At 41.6% G+C, this 18517-nt stretch overlaps 1 long non-coding RNA gene across 1 annotated transcript in view; it reads left to right on the forward strand.

Moving 5' to 3' along the window:
- Positions 1-18517, forward strand: part of LOC139759423 (uncharacterized) — a 68058-nt gene that overhangs the window by 19481 nt on the left and 30060 nt on the right. Inside the window, exon 2 of the long non-coding RNA XR_011715045.1 lies at positions 17211-17339. This is a non-coding gene — a long non-coding RNA (uncharacterized lncRNA). The remainder of the gene's footprint in view (positions 1-17210; positions 17340-18517) is intronic.

Below are 18517 nucleotides of genomic sequence, written 5' to 3' on the forward strand. Positions count from 1 at the left end.
GGCTCAGAGTAAAAGAAAACAGAATTAGGAACAAATCCAAGGAAAACTGTTATATCTGGGAGTAAATTAGAGGAAAATGGTTATAGCTGGAAACAAATTAAAGGAAGACTATTATTTGTGAACACAAAATAAAGGAAGACTATTATTTGTGAACACAAAATAAAGGAAGACTATTATACGTGGTTACAGATTAGATGAAGATGGTTCTATCTGGGTGCAAATTAAATGCAGAAAAATAACTTTCAGCTAAGAATGATGCCAAGAAGCTTATTTCCAGTTGAGAATGTGGAACTCTAGATAGAAATGTATAAGCTACCTACGTCAAGCTACCTACGTGTATTCTCACTTGACAGGTCAGTTATTTGCCAAAAACACAATGATCGCAAATAGAACCTAGATATACACAATATTTGCTTAAAAGAAATGTATTGATAGAAATACAAAAGTTACATAAGGTTATTCAAGAAACGAATATTGTATGCATTCAAAGCGAAAAAAAAAGATGTACTGCATATCAAATGTACTGATAAGTTTTTAGGTATAGATTATTTAGCGAATAATTACTATGAAGCGGATATAGATGAAATATCGAAAATAAGAAAAAAGAAGAAGGTCGACTACATGGGAGATCAGGTGATGAATGCAATTGAAATAAAAGTCTTTACGAGAGTCCCACTTGGGCGGGTGGAGGCCAAGCGAGGAGCAACTTGTGTATCGATGTCCTAGCCTTTGTACCTTTCACCCCCTACCTCCTAAAGGAACGCAATAAAGTTAGATGCAAAAACAGAACGCTAGGATACAGCCGAGGAACAAGTGACGTAGAAAGAACGGAAAACAGATTCGGAAAACATTTACATCCAGCAAATTCTTTTTGCCACTTCCAAAGGGGCCTGTTGGGTGTATCAGACAGTGGGATGTGTTCTCTGTCTACTAGATAATAGGACTTGAATTCATCACTTTATAGGGATTACGATCGTCTTATCTAAGCATCCAGATAGGCTTATAGCCTGCCAGTGGGAGACAGACTCCTCCACTCATTCTTACCTCCACCCCCAGGTTGCCTCGTTGTGGCCAAACACCCTACCCTTCACTTCGGCCTTCCCACAGACACACCAGTACCTCTCTCTCTCTCTCTCTCTCTCTCTCTCTCTCTCTCTCTCTCTCTCTCTCTCTCTCTCTCTCTCTCAGTCCCTCTCTGCCCGGTAGGTTGTGCCTCCTATAAAGGTGTCTAAAGAAGTGTCTTAGTGTTATCAGAGGCAGCGAGTACGTTGAGTCGTCTGTTATCAGAGGCAGTGAGTGCGTTGAGTCGTCTGTTATCAGAGGCAGTGAGTACGTTGGGTCGTCTGTTATCAGAGGCAGTGAGTACGTTGAGTCGTCTGTTATCAGAGGCAGCGAGTACGTTGAGTCGTCTGTTATCAGAGGCAGCGAGTACGTTGTGTCATCTGTTATCAGAGGCAGTGAGTACGTTGAGTCGTCTGTTATCAGAGGCAGCAAGTACGTTGGGTCATCTGTTATCAGAGGCAGTGAGTACGTTGAGTCGTCTGTTACCAGAGGCAGTGAGTACGTTGAGTCGTCTGTTATCAGAGGCAGTGAGTACGTTGAGTCGTCTGTTATCAGAGGCAGTGAGTACGTTGAGTCGTCTGTTATCAGAGGCAGTGAGTACGATGGTCTTGTATTATCAGAGGCAGTGAGTACGATGGTCTTGTGTTATCAGAGGCAGTGAGTACGATGGTCTTGTGTCATCAGAGGAAATGTGTACAATGGGTATTGTGTTATCAGAGGTAATGGGTACAATGGGTATTGTGTTATCAGAGGTAATGGGTACAATGGGTCCTGTGTTATCAGAGGTAATGGGTACAATGGGTATTGTGTTATCAGAGGTAATGGGTACAATGGGTATTGTGTTATCAGAGGTTGTGAATACAATTGGTCTTATGTTATTATAGGTTATGAATACAAGTTACTGGTTAGGGTTATTGTTAACACATACTGATGAGGGCCCATGTAAGGTCAGCATTCTCGTGAGGGCCCATATAAAGTCAGCCATACTGATGAGAGCCCATGTAAGGTCAGCCATACTGGTGAGGGCCCATATCAAGTCAGCCTTACTAGTGAGGGCCCATATAAAGTCGGCCATACTGGTGAGGGCCCATGTAAGGTCAGCCATACTGGTGAGGGCCATGTAAAGTCAGCCATACTGATGGGGGCCCATGTAAGGTCAGCCATACTGGTGAGGGCCCATGTAAGGTCAGCCATTCTCGTGAGGGCCCATGTAAGGTCAGCCATACTGATGAGGGCCCATATCAAGTCAGCCACACTGGTGAGGGCCCATGTAAGGTCAGCCATACTGGTGAGGGCCCATATCAAGTCAGCCACACTGGTGAGGGCCCATGTAAGGTCAGCCATACTGGTGAGGGCCCATATCAAATCAGCCTTACTGATGAGGGCCCATGTAAGGTCAGCCTTACTGATGAGGGCCCATGTAAGGTCAGCCATACTGATGAGGGCCCATGTAAGGTCAGCCATACTGATGAGGGCCCATGTAAAGTCAGCCATACTAATAAGGGCCCACGTATGCCCTGCCTACATTTCCAATGTGGATGAACTTTTGCCTCAAGCAGCTTCTGTTGTTCCAATACGAGTGATCCTGAGCTGCGTTGTACCATAACTGCTGAATATCCTGAATATTGTACCATAACTCCTGAATATTCTGAATATTGTACCATAACTGCTGAATATTCTGAATGTTGTACCTATAACTTATTGATATCCTGAATATTGTACCATAACTTATCAATATCCTGAATATTTCACTATAACTTATTAATATCCTGAATATTGTACCATAACTGATTAATATCATGAATATTGCACCATAACTGATTAATATCATGAATATTGCACCATAACTGATTGATATCCTGAATTTTGTACCATAACTGATTAATATACTGAATTTTCACCATTACTTATTGATATACTGAATATTGTACCATAACTGATTAATATCCTGAATATTTCACCATAACTTATTAATATCCTGAATATTGTACCATAACTGATTAATATCCTGAATATTTCACCATAACTTATTAATATCCTGAATATTGTACCATAACTGATTAATATCCTGAATATTGTACCAACTGATTAATATCCTGAATATTGTACCATAACTGATTAATATCCTGAATATTGTACCATAACTGATTAATATCCTGAATATTGTACCATAACTGATTAATATCCTGAATATTGTACCATAACTGATTAATATCCTGAATATTGTACCATAACTGATTAATATCCTGAATATTGTACCATAACTGATTAATATCCTGATGATTGTGCCATAACTGATTAATATCCTGATGATTGTGCCATAACTGATTAATATCCTGATGATTGTACCATAACTGATTAATATCATGAATATTGCACTATAACTGATTGATGTCCTGAATATTGTACCATAACTGATTAATATCCTGAATATTGTACCATAACTGATTATTATCCTGATGATTGTACCATAACTGATTAATATCATGAATATTGCACCATGACTTTTTAATGTACTGAATAATGTATCATAACTGATTAATAGAGTAAATATTGTTGAAATGGTGTAGGCATATGGAGAGAATGCGAGAGGAGGGAAAAAGGAGAATATTTTACCATAGGTGATTAATATCCTGAGTATTGTACCATAATAGGTTAGTCTCCTGTATAGTATACCATAACTGGTAATCTTCTCTCTTCTGTACCATAACCAATGACCTTCTGTGTACAACGTAAGAAACACATATTGCACGATGCAACTAGACTGAAACACACCATATTTCCCCATACATACAAATAGGTAATTAGGCACTGAAGCCCATGCCAACTTCCTGAAGTAAATACGTAACCAAAAATGTAACCATCCAGCCAAAAAGGTCACACACACACACACACACACACACACACACACACACACACACACACACTTGGCACAGAGCAACAGCAACAGTGGCACTTGAAAGCCTACGTAACAAGGAGATTTTCTCTCCCTAGCGTTCGCCAAGAGGACTCTGGGAGGCAAGAACCCCAATGCTAATGTGAGGGTCTCATTACCACAAAAGGACGCGAAGAGATGAGGGAGATGTGGCAGGGCAGTGGTGGTGGTGGGGAAGAAGCGGTAGGAAGGGAATGAAGGAGGTGGGAAAGAATGGAAGGAAGGAAATAAAGATAGGAAGGATTGGTAGGAAGGTGTACGAAAGAAAGGTTGGAGAAAAGATGAAGGAGAGGGTGTAGCGAAAGAAGGAGTTTGGAGGAGGTAGTTGGGATGCGAATGCACTTGTAAACGTTTGCATATTGAACGTTTGATGAAGTTTTAAGAAAAAACGAGGAAAAGAGAATTTAGAATTGATATAACAGACAATGCGGCTTGGCTCCATGCACTGCTTTCTCGTATTGCAGTGGTGCTTTTTGGCTCCTGCAATATGGTACCCGAGATGACTCAGGCGATTATATCCCAGCCAAGGGCATATCTTTATATATATATATATATATATATATATATATATATATATATATATATATATATATATATATATATATTTATTTATTTTTATTATACTTTGTCGCTGTCTCCCGCGTTTGCGAGGTAGCGTAAGGAAACAGACGAAAGAAATGGCCCAACCCCCCCCATACACATGTATATATATACGTCCACACACGCAAATATACATACCTACACAGCTTTCCATGGTTTACCCCAGACGCTTCACATGCCTTGATTCAATCCACTGACAGCACGTCAACCCCGGTATACCACATCGCTCCAATTTACTCTATTCCTTGCCCTCCTTTCACCCTCCTGCATGTTCAGGCCCCGATCACACAAAATCTTTTTCACTCCATCTTTCCACCTCCAATTTGGTCTCCCACTTCTCCTCGTTCCCTCCACCTCCGACACATATATCCTCTTGGTCAATCTTTCCTCACTCATTCTCTCCATGTGCCCAAACCACTTCAAAACACCCTCTTCTGCTCTCTCAACCACGCTCTTTTTATTTCCACACATCTCTCTTACCCTTACGTTACTCACTCGATCAAACCACCTCACACCACACATTGTCCTCAAACATCTCATTTCCAGCACATCCATCCTCCTGCGCACAACTCTATCCATAGCCCACGCCTCGCAACCATACAACATTGTTGGAACCACTATTCCTTCAAACATACCCATTTTTGCTTTCCGAGATAAAGTTCTCGACTTCCACACATTCTTCAAGGCCCCCAGAATTTTCGCCCCCCTCCCCCACCCTATGATCCACTTCCGCTTCCATGGTTCCATCCGCTGCCAGATCCACTCCCAGATATCTAAAACACTTCACTTCCTCCAGTTTTTCTCCATTCAAACTCACCTCCCAATTGACTTGACCCTCAACCCTACTGTACCTAATAACCTTGCTCTTATTCACATTTACTCTTAACTTTCTTCTTCCACACACTTATATATATATATATATATATATATATATATATATATATATATATATATATATATATATATATATATATATATATATATATATATATATATTATGACTGGAGCAGGCGTATGATAGAGTTGATAGAGATGCTTTGTGGAGGGTATTAAGAGTAAATGGTGCGGGAGGTAAGTTTGCTAGAAGCAGTGAAAAGTTTTTACCAAGGATGTAAGGCATGTGTACGAGTAGGAACAGAGAAGACTGATTGGCTCCCAGTGAATGTCGGTTTGCGACAGGGGTGCGTGATGTCTCCATGGTTGTATAATTTGTTTATGGATAAGGTTGTTAGGGAGGTGAATGCAAGAGTTTTGGAGAGAGGAGCGAGTATGCAGTCTGTTAGGGATTTGAGGACTTGGAAAGCGAGTCAGTTGTTATTCGCCGATGATACAGCTCTAATGGCTGATTCGTGTGAGGAACAGCAGAAATTGGTGACTGAATTTGGAAAAGTGTGTGAGTATGTGAGGTGAGGGTAAATGTGAATTAGGTTCGGTAAGGTTGAGGGACAAGTTAATTTGGATGTAAGTTTGAATAGAGAAAAACTGGAGGAAGTGAAGTGTTTTAGATGTCTGGGAATGGATGGAACCATGTTAGCGGAAGTGAGTCACAGGGTGGAGGAAGGGGTGAATATTTTGGGAACGATGAAGAAAGTGTGGAAGGAGAGAACGTTATCTCTGAGAGCAAAAATGGGTATATTTGAAGAATAGGGATTCTAGCAATGTTATATGGTTGCGAGGCATGGGCTATAGATAGGGTTGTACGGAGGAGGGTGGATGTGTTGGAAATGAAATGTTTGAGGACAATATGTGATTGTTCGAGTAAGTAATGAAAGGGGTAAGAGATAAGTGTGGAAATAAGAAGAATGTGGTTGGGAGAGCAGAAGAGGATGTGTTGAAATGGCTTGGACATATGGAAAGAATGAGTGAGGAAAGACTTGTTTGTCTGTTTACCTGGCGCTACCTCGCTGAAGCGGGGTTAGCGCGACTTTTTCTTATGGGACGGGGTAGCGCCAGGAATGGATGAAGGCAAGCAAGTATATGTACATGTATATATATATATATATATATATATATATATATATATATATATATATATATATATATATGTGTGTGTGTGTGTATGTATTTCTGTATATGTGTATGTATGTATATGTGCCTGTATAGGCGTTTATATATATATATATATATATATATATATATATATATATATATATATATATATATGTATATGTGTGTGTGTGTGTGTGTGTGTGTATGTGTGTGTGTATGAGTGGATGAGCCATTCTTCGTCTGTTTCCTGGCGCTACCTCGCTGACGCGGGAAATAGCGATTAAGTATGATATATATATATATATATATATATATATATATATATATATATAACTGTACAACACGGAAGTATATGAATACGAATGTAATGCATATGAACGCGCACTTACATAGAACGTACAAACATCCAACAGCCAGGATCGAACCCGGGACCCCTGCGTGGCAGGCGGGAGAGCTACGGCTAGGCTATGATATCCCCTAATAGGGAAATGACTATTCGAATACTTCGTAATCGTCTCACGTTGGTGAGCAACGGGGTCTAGACCGGTCAAATCCCATCAGGCTCACACAACCAGCAGATAGCATTTTACAGAACCTAACTGTACAACGTGGAGGTGTATGAATATGAATATAGTGCATATGGACACGCTGTTCCATAGAACATACAGACCTCCAACACTTTATATATATATATATATATATATATATATATATATATATATATATATATATATATATATATATATATATTCATTAATATACTGTCCCCAAGAGTCCCTTCTATTCTTATGTGGCTCGTATAGCGCTCAAGAAGCCGGCCACGTTCGCTGGTGGGTACCATAGGTCATAAAGTGGTCGTAATGTGTGTGTGCAAAGAGTGCAGTGCAGTTGAGTGGTAAGAGCTCGGTGTCTTCGTTATTGCAGTTGCATCTTAGGCATGAGGAGTCTTGGGATATGTTGAATCTGTGATGGTCGTGTTGTGCGGATGGCTGGTGTCCAATGTGTAGACGAGAGAATGCGACTCGTGTTTGTCTGGAGAGTATGGCTTCCGATCTGGTGAGGTGAAGTTAATGACTTAGTTGGGAGATCGGTTGTTTTGTGCTTGTCGGGTTATTTCAGGGCGTATGTGTTTTGTCTGTGTTGTATTAGCTGGGTGTACCCCATTTATCGACGTGCCACTAAGTCAGGAAGAGCTGCTGGGTTGGCGATGAGACGATTGCCCTGTTCTAGACTGGAATCCTGGTGGGCTCGCGCGTGATTCATAGTCAGTGACGCTAACTGCTACACCACAGAAGGTCGCGGTGTAGTAGTAAGGTGGTAGAGATGTATTCACAAAGTAGTAGTGATGGTGGTGTGGTGTGGTAAATGGTAGTGGTATAGTGAAGGTGTCGTGGTGGTGGTGGTATAGGTGTGGTAATGGAAGTGTGACATTCCACTAATTGCCCATTTCTTTCAAAAAGCGTGAATCTCACTCTCAGAATTTTCTTTAAATATATTCACTCTAGACATGTTATTAAAACGACCTCTCGGTCTAAGTTCTGTTTTGATTCAAGTTATACCTAAACAACTCGGCAGTACAGGAAGGGGATTCTACACTCGTGTGGTCCCATATTGTTCAGCATCATTCTAATCTTTCCTGCGTCGTCCACTTATAGTTTCCTACTGTATCTTTTTCTAATAACTTGTTTCTCTGTAAGTTTCTTTTAAGTCAGCTCCTTCATCTACCATTTCTGTCTTTGCAGAACTGCCCAGTATCAACCTGATCATATCTGTATGGGAGATTATAGGTTACCATCATGTGTCCTCTCTTCCTTCCCTCTTCCAACATGGGTAATTCTATGGCTTTTATCCTATCCCCTTTCCTCACTTTTCCATATACTTCGCCCGTAGTCATATCTTGCCTTCCTCTGGACATCCTCCAGCAGATCATTGTCTCCTTGTGAGAGTTGACGAAACTGGAGATACGATCTGTTGTTGAATTAAGCATATACTGTAAATTTTTGAACATGCATTTGGCTTTATATCTAGATGCATTCCTAATGTTAACTGGTAAATAATTCACCCCCATAACGTTCTTCCTAATGCAATGTGTAATTGATAAGCCAGGTGTTGTGTCAACTAATGAGCCAGAATATATATCCATGTAATTGGTCCTCTTTTCACTCTGTCCAAGCTTCCTCAGGTTCCATTCATCTGAGATGAGTTTTATCAACGATATATCGAACCAAAGCTGATGGCTGTCTCAGTCTACTTATAGATCTTTACGTTGTGGAGACCCGTCAGTTCTCTCACAGTTTAAGCATCTTCCGCAAACATATTCAGGTTTGGCTCCGGTCCTTTTGGTGATATATTTACGTAAATAAGAACAACCCCTGTAGACACCCCCCATACTCTGGGGCATCATATCTAGTATGTCAGGAGGTGGATTCAACAGGCCGTGATAACCTCCTCCAACATGAGCGTTGGACTGACATGTTTACTTACGCCGCCCGTTGCCTGACGGATACCTGCTCATCAGGCCACGATGTAAACTCAGCCCATCAGCGGCCAACTTGCTGCGGACAAGCTAACGACTCTCGTGTAATCTCATCGTGTTAGCCTAGCCACTCACTTTACGAAGGTGCGCGGCATAATTCCCAGTATTTTCTGGAACCTTTTACAGTAAGGGATTTTCTACGGATCTTCGTCCACAGGGCGAAATGCATGAACCGAAGTATAGGCAAATGATAAGACACCTCCCGAACCTTTTAGACGGATTCTGGTATGGCGATTATCGTATGGCCACTATAATGCTGGTGCTGAGAGCAGCATTATGCCAACGAATTGCCATACCCATCTGTTCACCCACGGGTGTAGGCTGTTGGTCTCGTATACATATAGCAAATTTTCTGTAAAGTTGAAGTATCTTAGATCTTTCATTGAATAAATCCCTTAAGTTGGCAAAGAAATCATTTTATGTAGTTAAACCCAAATCTCCCCTTCATACCGAGAAGCTTTTAATTCTCCCCCCTTAGTGATAATTTTACATTACTTACCAGTTACCTAAATCCTTTAATGTAAATGTAGCCTTCAGCAATAACAATACTGTAAAAAATATCTTAATCAAAAATTCAACAGAAAATTCTAAAGTTTGTGTTTACAAAATACTTTGTAAAAACTGTACTATGTTTTATGTTGGTCAAACTGGTAAGGATCTTTACGTTAAACTTAAGCAACATAAATATAGTATAAGAACGGGACAAGAATCGAAAGTTTTGTTTAATCATGTCAAGAATTATGATCACTGCATTGACTGGAATAACGGTAAGTCAGTTATTAAGTGTAACTCTTTTACCATGAAAAATATCATTGAATCTTCTGTTATCAAATACGTATAGAATTGTAACATTGATATTAGTGAAGGTCCATACAAACTGAATAGCTTTGTCGTAGGCAAAATTTGTAAACGTTCCCTTTCCTATTCACAAATAGAAATTTTATGACAAGCATAATGCCAGACCCCAACACTACTAAAACGAATACCACCATCTGGTAACGCTTGTTTACCAGTGGCGTCTGAGACATTTTTATATCTCCCCTGACGAAGTAATCATTACACGAAAGAAAGGACACTTGGGAACTTAACGTGTTTCACTTTCCTAGTGATTTTATTCGTATACTAGATGACGCGCACCAGTGTGATCTCTTGCAATATATATATATGTATATATATATATATATATATATATATATATATATATATATATATATATATATATATATATATATCTTTCATACTATTCGCCATTTCCCGCATTAGCAAGGTAGCGTTAAGAACAGAGGACTGGGCCTATGAGGGAATATCCTCACCTGGCCCCCTTCTCTGTTCCTTCTTTTGGAAAATTAAAAAAAAAGAACGAGAGGAGAGGATTTCCAGCCTCCCGCTCCCTCCCCTTTTAGCCGCCTTTTACGACACGTAGGGAATACGTGGGAAGTATTCTTTCTACCCTATCCCCAGGGATAATATATATATATATATATATATATATATATATATATATATATATATATATATATATATATATCCCCTTTGCCTTTGTACAATGCCACTATGCATGTGTTCCGCCAATCCTCAGGCACTTCACCGTGAACCATACATATATTGAATATCCTTACGAACCAGTCAACAACACACTCGCCCCCTTTTTGATAAATTCCACTGCAATACCATCCAAACCCGTCGCCTTGCCGGCTTTCATCTTCCGCAAAGCTTTCACTACCTCTTTTCTGTTTACCAAATTATTCTCCCTGATCCTCTCACTTCGCACACCACCTCAACCAAAACACCCTATATCTGCCACTCTATCATCTAACACATTCAACAAACCTTCAAAATACTCACTCCATTCCTTTCTCATTTCACTAATTGTTATTACCTCCCCATTAGCTCCCTTCACCGATGTTCCCACTTGTTCTCTTGTCTTACGCACTTTATTTACCTCCTTCCAAAACATCTTTTAATTCTCTCTAAAATTTAATGCTACTCTCTCACCCTAACTTTCATTTGCCCTCTTGACCTCCTGCCTCTTTCTTTTAAACGTCTCCCAGTCATTCGCACTACTTACCTGCAAAAATCGTCTAAACTTCACTCTCTTCTCTTTCACTAACAATCTTACGTCTTCATAGCACCACTCACTACCTTTTCTAATCTGCCCACTTCCCACCTTTCTCATGCCACAAGCATCTTTTGCGCAAGCCATCGCTGCATCCCTAAATACATCCCATTCCTCCCCAACTCCCCTTACGTCATTTGTTCTCACCTTTTTCCACTCTGCACCCAATCTCTCCTGGTACTTCCTCACACGAAGTCTCCTTTCCAAGCTCACCTATTCTCACTACTCTCTTCACCCCAACATTTTCCCTTCTTTTCTGGAAACCTCTACAAATCTTCACCTTCGCCTCCACAAGATAATGATCAGACATCCCTTCAATTGCCCCTCTCAGCATATTAACATCCAAAAGTCTCTCTTTCGCGCGCCTATCAATTAACACGTAATCCAATAACGCTCTCTGGCCATCTCTCCTACTTACATACGTATACTTATATATATCTCTCTTTTTAGACCAGGTATTCCCAATCACCAGGCCTTTTTCAGCACACAAATCTACAAGCTCTTCACCATTTCCATTTACAACACTGAACACAACATGTACACCAAATTACTCACCTTTGCATTCAAATCACCCATCACTATAACCCGGTCTCGTGCATCAAAGCTGCTGACACACTCACTCAGCTTCTCCCAAAACACTTGCCTCTCATGATCTTTCTTCTCATGACCAGGTGCATATGCACCCATCTCTCTCCATCCCTTTTCAATTTTACCCATATCAATCTAGAGTTTACTTTTTTACACTGTGTCACATATTCCTACAACTCCTGGTTCAGGAGTAGTGCTACTCCATCCTTTGCTCTTGTTCTCTCACCAAACCCTGACTTTACTCCCAAGACATTCCCAAACCACTCTTCCCCTTCACCCTTGAGCTTCGGTTTCACTCAGAGTCAATACATCCAGGTTCCTTTCCTCAAACATACTACCTATCTCTCCTTTTTCTCTCTCATCTTGGTTACATCCACACACACATCTAGACACCCCAATCTGGCCTTCGAGGATTCGAGGAGGATGAGAACTCCCCGCATGACTCCTTCTTCTGTTTCCCCTTTTATAAAGTTAAAATACAAGGAAGAAGGTTTTCTAGCCGCCGCCCCCCCCCCTCCCGTCCCCTTTAGTCGCCTTGTACAACACGCGGGAAATGCGTTGCAGGTATTCTTTCTCCCCTATCCCCAAGGATAGGTGAGTGCTCAAATTACAGAGGTATAAGTTTGTTGAGTATTCCTGGGAAATTATATAGGAGGGAATTGATTGAGAGAGTGAAGGCATGTACGTAGCAGCAGATTGGGGAAGCGCAGTGTTATTTCAGAAGTGGTAAAGGATGTGTGGATCAGGTGTTTGCTTTGAAGAATGTATGTGAGAAATACTTAGAAAAACAAATGGATTTGTATGTAGCAATTATGGAGCTAGAGAGGATATAAGATAGAGTTAATAGAATGCTTTGTGGAAGGTATTAAGAGTATATGGTGTGGGAGGTAAGTTGCTAGAGTGAAAAGTTTTTATCAAGGATGTAAGGCATGTGTACGAGTAGGAAGAGAGGAAAGTGATTGGTTCTCAGTGAATGTCGGTTTGCGGCAGGGGTGCGTGATGTCTCCATGGTTATTTAATTTGTTTATGGGAGGGGTTGTTAGGGAGGTGAATGCAAGAGTTTTGGAGAGAGTTGCAAGTATGCAGTCTGTTGTGGATGGGAGAGCTTGGGAAGTGAGTCAGTTGTTGTTCGCTGATGATACAGCGCTGGTGGCTGATTCGGGTGAGAAATTGCAGAAACTGGTGACTGAGTTTGGTAAAGTGTGTGACAGAAGAAAGCTGAGGGTAAATGTGAATAAGAGCTAGGTTATTAGGTTCAGTAGGGTTGAGGGACAAGTTAATTAGGAGGTAAGTTTGAATGAAGAAAAACTGGAAGAAGTGAAGTGTTTTAGATGTCTGGGAGTGGTTTTGGCAGCGGATGAAACCATGGAAGCGAAAGTAAGTCACAGGGTCGGGGAGGGGGCGAAGGTTCTGGGAGCGTTGAAGAATGTGTAGAAGGCGAGAACGTTATCTCGGAGAGCAAAAATGGGTATGTTTGAAGGAATAGTGGTTCCAACAATGATATATGGTTGCGAGGCATGGGCTATAGATGGGGTTGTGCCAAGGAGGGTGGATGGACTGGCTATGGACTGGGAAATGGTACTAGCAAGTTCTGGGAAATGGGCAAAGTACTGGGAAGAGGGACAAGCGCAGTACAAGGAAGTGAGTCTGGGGGTGATTGTACAAGGGATGAGGAGTAATAGAATTGAATATGAGTATGTGGGGAAAGATACAACTGAGTTTATCCGTGTGTGTGAGTATGTGTGTCTGGGTGTGTGTGTGTGTGAGAGAGAGAGAGAGAGAGAGAGAGAGAGAGAGAGAGAGGTTAGTACTGAAAATGAGTATGGAAGGAACAGTAAGATTTCCTTGCGTGTTCCATGAGGATCCTTCATATGTTCCACATGGTTTCTTAATATAAGTTTCATGATGCTCCCTCATGTGTTATGTAAGGGTTCCTTATGTGTTCCAAGAGGATCCCTCGTGTGTTCCTTGATGTCCACAACAGCATTGCAATCGACCTTGTGTCTGTGACACTGGCGATCAAAGTCACTTAAGCTTTCTGAGAAGAGTAGTTTGTTGACGCGATACGAAACCAAAAACTCAAGACATGCCATCAAAATCTCGGTGAAATGGATCTGGAATCTACTGGCAGCGATATCGAAGTCTTAACTGTAAAGGACCCAGACTTCATTATGTTAATAGGACACATGGTGTAGCTGAAGTGATTGAGAGTTTACTTGTTAATGACGGAGACTAGAAACATAACCGAGGAATCCAGCATAACAAGGAATCAGAAGCCTCGAACAGCAAGATCGACACGTGTTTCACGCCGCTCGAAGACTCTGATCCAATTCATTGAATCATATCTTCAAACTTTCTTCTCTGTTTTGAGAGGCGAATGGACGAGTTCGAGACGAAGGAGGGATGATGGGGATCGATCGATGGGGTAGGCTGTGATGGGGGAGATGGGAAGTGGACGGGAGAGACGGGGAAAGAAGGATGGTGTACAATGCCGTCCTTCCCTCCACGGCGCCTGGGGCAACAGGTCGCGGTATTCAATACATGATCGTACGAGACGCCAAAAGAGCACTCGGGGGCGATTGTTATTATGGGCGAGATTACTGAAGCATGATGGTGGGGGGGGGGGAGTAGAGGGGGGGGGGATAAAAAGGGGAGGGGAGGGTGGGGTTAGGGGGGGGGGAATGAGTACTAAGTGCGAAGGGAAATAGAGCAGGTCGGTTAAAGACAGGGAAAAATATTGAGACATACTAGATCGAGAGATAGAGACAGAATGAGAGAAAGGGTAAATCAGAGCAGATTAGACAGGTTAGAAAGAAGAAGAAAAAGGGTAAGAGCGAGAATTCGTTCTAAAGTGGACGATTTAGAACGTCCGAGAAAGTTAAGGAAGATATATATACTTTTATGAGAATGAGGGAATGATGTTCATTGTTGAAAGGGGAAGAAATGAATGAATGATTGAGAGAGAGAGAGAGAGAGAGAGAGAGAGAGAGAGAGAGAGAGAGAGAGAGAGAGAGAGAGAGAGAGAGACCATTGAGAATCCCTAAAACTGATTTTTTTTCTTTCTACACATCTGATCATATAGCAAATACGGCTGTGTTAGTGTACTTTTACTGCCTGCCACAGGGAAACCCTTCTATGGAGCCCCCGCAGCTCACAGGAAGCTGGCCATCGAGGTGCCACACATGCAAGGGAGTGTGGCGACGTTGTGCGTTTGTCTGTGTGAAGTGCTTGCAGGACAGTCAAGGCGTAAATGCTTAATATCTTCAGTAGGAAAGTTACATCTTGGCCATGACAGGTCCTGTGATGTATTCCACCTGTGTTTGTAGTGTTGTGGAGATAGAGTGTCCAGGATATAGAAGAGAAATTGTCACTCGTGTATGTCTAGGGGCGTAGTTCCATATGTGTGTGTGTCTGGTTGTGTAGAATCTAAGAATATATTGTGAGAGCTGTTGTTAAGTGCTTTTTGAGTCATTGCTATCGCATATGTGCTTAGCTAACGGAATCTGTGAGTAAAGATTACATGAGTGTGAAACAGGGATAAGTCTTGTGGTTCTACTTGGGGGTTGACGGTAGGTGGTTTGGATGGAGGGGGTTTATAGATGCAAGTCAGTCATTTAATGTTCCAAGGGCCTTGTTTTGTGTAATCTCTCGATTTATTAAGTTTACTTTTAGCATGGTGGATGATCAGGTGAGTGAGGTGTAGGTTAGGGTGGAGCAGATGAACTGTTTGTAGAGAATGTTGAAGGAATAATTTCTATGACCAAAACAGTAAGGGAGTAAGTGTTCTGAGGGCATTTAGTGTATTCATGGCCTTTGTATTGATTTCTGTGATGTGAGGAGGAAATGTCATGTTTGTGTCATATGTGACGCCAAGTATGGTTAGCGTTCTGTTAAATGGATGTAATTGACCATTCTATATAGTATGGGAGGGTGTCGGATAGACTCGTGTTTGTCTGGGATTAAGAGGCTGAGAATAGTTTTTTTTTTTTTGTAAGGATACAGACGTTCCATTTTTAGTGAGCCAATGTTGTAATTGTGTGACATAATTTTGCCTGTTTGTTGTTGCTTGGGTTGTGTCGGGGTGTTGTGATGCAACAGTGTGGTCTGCGGGAGGTCATGTAGGACGATGTCAGAGAAAGAACAGCTCCTTGGGGAAGCCCACCGCAGAGCTTGGGGGCTTGGGAGGTTAAGCCTTTGTGGATGACTTTAGTTTGCTAGTCAGCTCTGAAACTGGCCAACCACTTTTTGTTATTGTCATGGAGGGTGGGATCAAGTATCTTTTGTTTGAGGACGTATAGAAGGGCAGTGTTAAATGCTTTTTTTATCTCTATTGCCACTGATACAGTCGAGAGAAAAGTTTTGGTTAAAGCAATCCAGAGTGTTTTGTGCGAGATGCGTCTGCAGTTTGGCTGTCGAGTCCCATGTGTGAAGGCTATGTGGTATGGGATGTATGGATGCTGTGTGGTATGGGTTGTATGGAGGCTGGGTGGTATGGGATGTATGGAGGCTGTGTGGTATGGGTTGTATGAAGGCTGGGTGGTATGGGATGTATGGAGGCTGGATGGTATGGGTTGTATGAAGGCTGTTTGGTATGGGTTTTATGGAGGCTGGGTGGTATGGGATGTATGGAGGCTGTGTGGTATGGGTTGTATGAAGGCTGTGTGGTATGGGTTGTATGGAGGCTGGGTGGTATGGGATGTATGGAGGCTGTGTGGTATGGGTTGTATGAAGGCTGGGTGGTATGGGATGTATGGAGGCTGTCTGGTATGGGATGTATGGAGGCTGTGTGGTATGGGTTGTATGAAGCCCATACCATTCTTTGGTATGGATGTATGGAGGCTGGATGGTATGGGATGTGTGGAGGCTGTGTGGTATAGGATGTATGGATGCTGGATAGTATGGGATGTGTGGCGGTTGGGTGGTATGGAATGTCTAGATTTTCCTTGCTGTTCGTCACAGTTTATTGTTGTGGGTTTTGTGGTCCACAGTGGTCAGGCAGCGCCACTTTTTGTCGTCATCTTTCCCGATGTTAGGTCAGTGATGGTATTGTGTAGAGATTGAATCTACCTTACGGTCTCTCTCGATGGAGAGTGGTTTTGTGTGTATGGACATCCATATACGTGTCAAGGGTGTATATTTGGTTCCACCCTGTGCCTACGTGCTTTGCTTTATCTTGATGTACAAGGACTCCTGTCTGTATGTAGTATGTGACCATGTATACCTGTATACGTCATTGGTTATCCATTCCCGCTTGCCCTCCCATTGGTATGAATACGAGTTGCATATATCACTTGTGCCCACCACCATGAGTACGATCCGTAAATGTAACATATGTAATCTTGTTAACATAAGCATAAGTTGTAAGCATCATGTATCCATTACAGTACATGGCAGACGCTCGTAAGGCATCCTGAATGTCAGTTGAAGAGCCTCGCGTCCCCCGATGCCCAGCTACCCAATCACATCTTCGTCAGAAGCTGCTGGAGGAGGCTTGATGGATCACGTATAGAGAGGTAAGGTGAGCAGATTGCCTGTTGCTATAGAAACTCCCCAGCCCAGACATTCATATCTACAGACAGTGAAACAAGAACAAAGATGAAATCAGAAACTTTTTCTGTAACTTGAAATACGTGTGATGGTTATCGGTTAGTCTTTTCTATAGGCCAGTTACGGACGTTGTTTTACAACCGCGCGAAAGTTGTGACGTATGTGCCACTTCGTAGCAAAAGGTTGTGTTCTAGCGCAAAGCTAAAATGAGGTAACATTGAATTAAGGAACTGTCAATTAGCCAAAAAAAATAGCACTCAAAAACTCAAGGAGACCAATATCCAACACAACAGGATATATCAAGTAAATTTCCAAAGAAAAATGAATAGATTAAGCAAGGGTTAAGAAGACGCATACTTTGCTGAAAATAATAAAAGAAACCCTAAAGCATTATGCTTGAAGGAAGAAAGTCATCTCTCAAAAGCTGGTTCATTACTTACGGAAAGTAATACAAGATATTTTCAGGTTTTTTCTTCATAAATGTGTACGAAAGAAAAATTCTTACGAATCCGATTCAGATAGACTCAAGTACTCAGTTCGATACCCCTGGATTAGATGATGTTGTACCTCTTTGCTTAGAAAACGGGATGAATGACCGTAAACAAATAGGTGATTAACGATCAAGACTTAGCTATTAGACGTAACAAGTGGAGTGCTACAGGGATCAGTCGTGGGACTAATTCTCATTATGAAGTTGATCACTGACACTGATGATGGACCAGGGTCGAAAGATATGAAAATTCGCATGAGACAAGAACCGGGAAATAAAGATTACAACAGATATTTGTTGTCTACTACTCCAACTTGACATGACACACTGATGGATTGTGCAAATCCTTTGGCTTAGTGTTTACGCATCGGCAAAGATTAACGAAATGACTAGCTTAAGTATGAATGCAGTTGAGCTACGTAACATCAGAGAGAAAAAAAAAGATAATGTATAGATATCCGGTGACATAACGCCAAGGAAGCGGTACAAAGAAGTGGTACAAATAGCGAACAAGGTTGTTAGATATGACATACTTCATCCTTATCATTCACAATTCACTGGTGCGTCCCTACCTTGAATACTGCGTTCAGTTTTAGTCACCTTGTATGAAGAAATTGAATTCATAATCTAAGATGTTCGTCAAGCGTAGATTTG

This window comes from Panulirus ornatus, chromosome 33 (genome assembly GCF_036320965.1).
Source record: "Panulirus ornatus isolate Po-2019 chromosome 33, ASM3632096v1, whole genome shotgun sequence".
NCBI classification, from domain to species: Eukaryota; Metazoa; Arthropoda; class Malacostraca; order Decapoda; family Palinuridae; genus Panulirus; species Panulirus ornatus.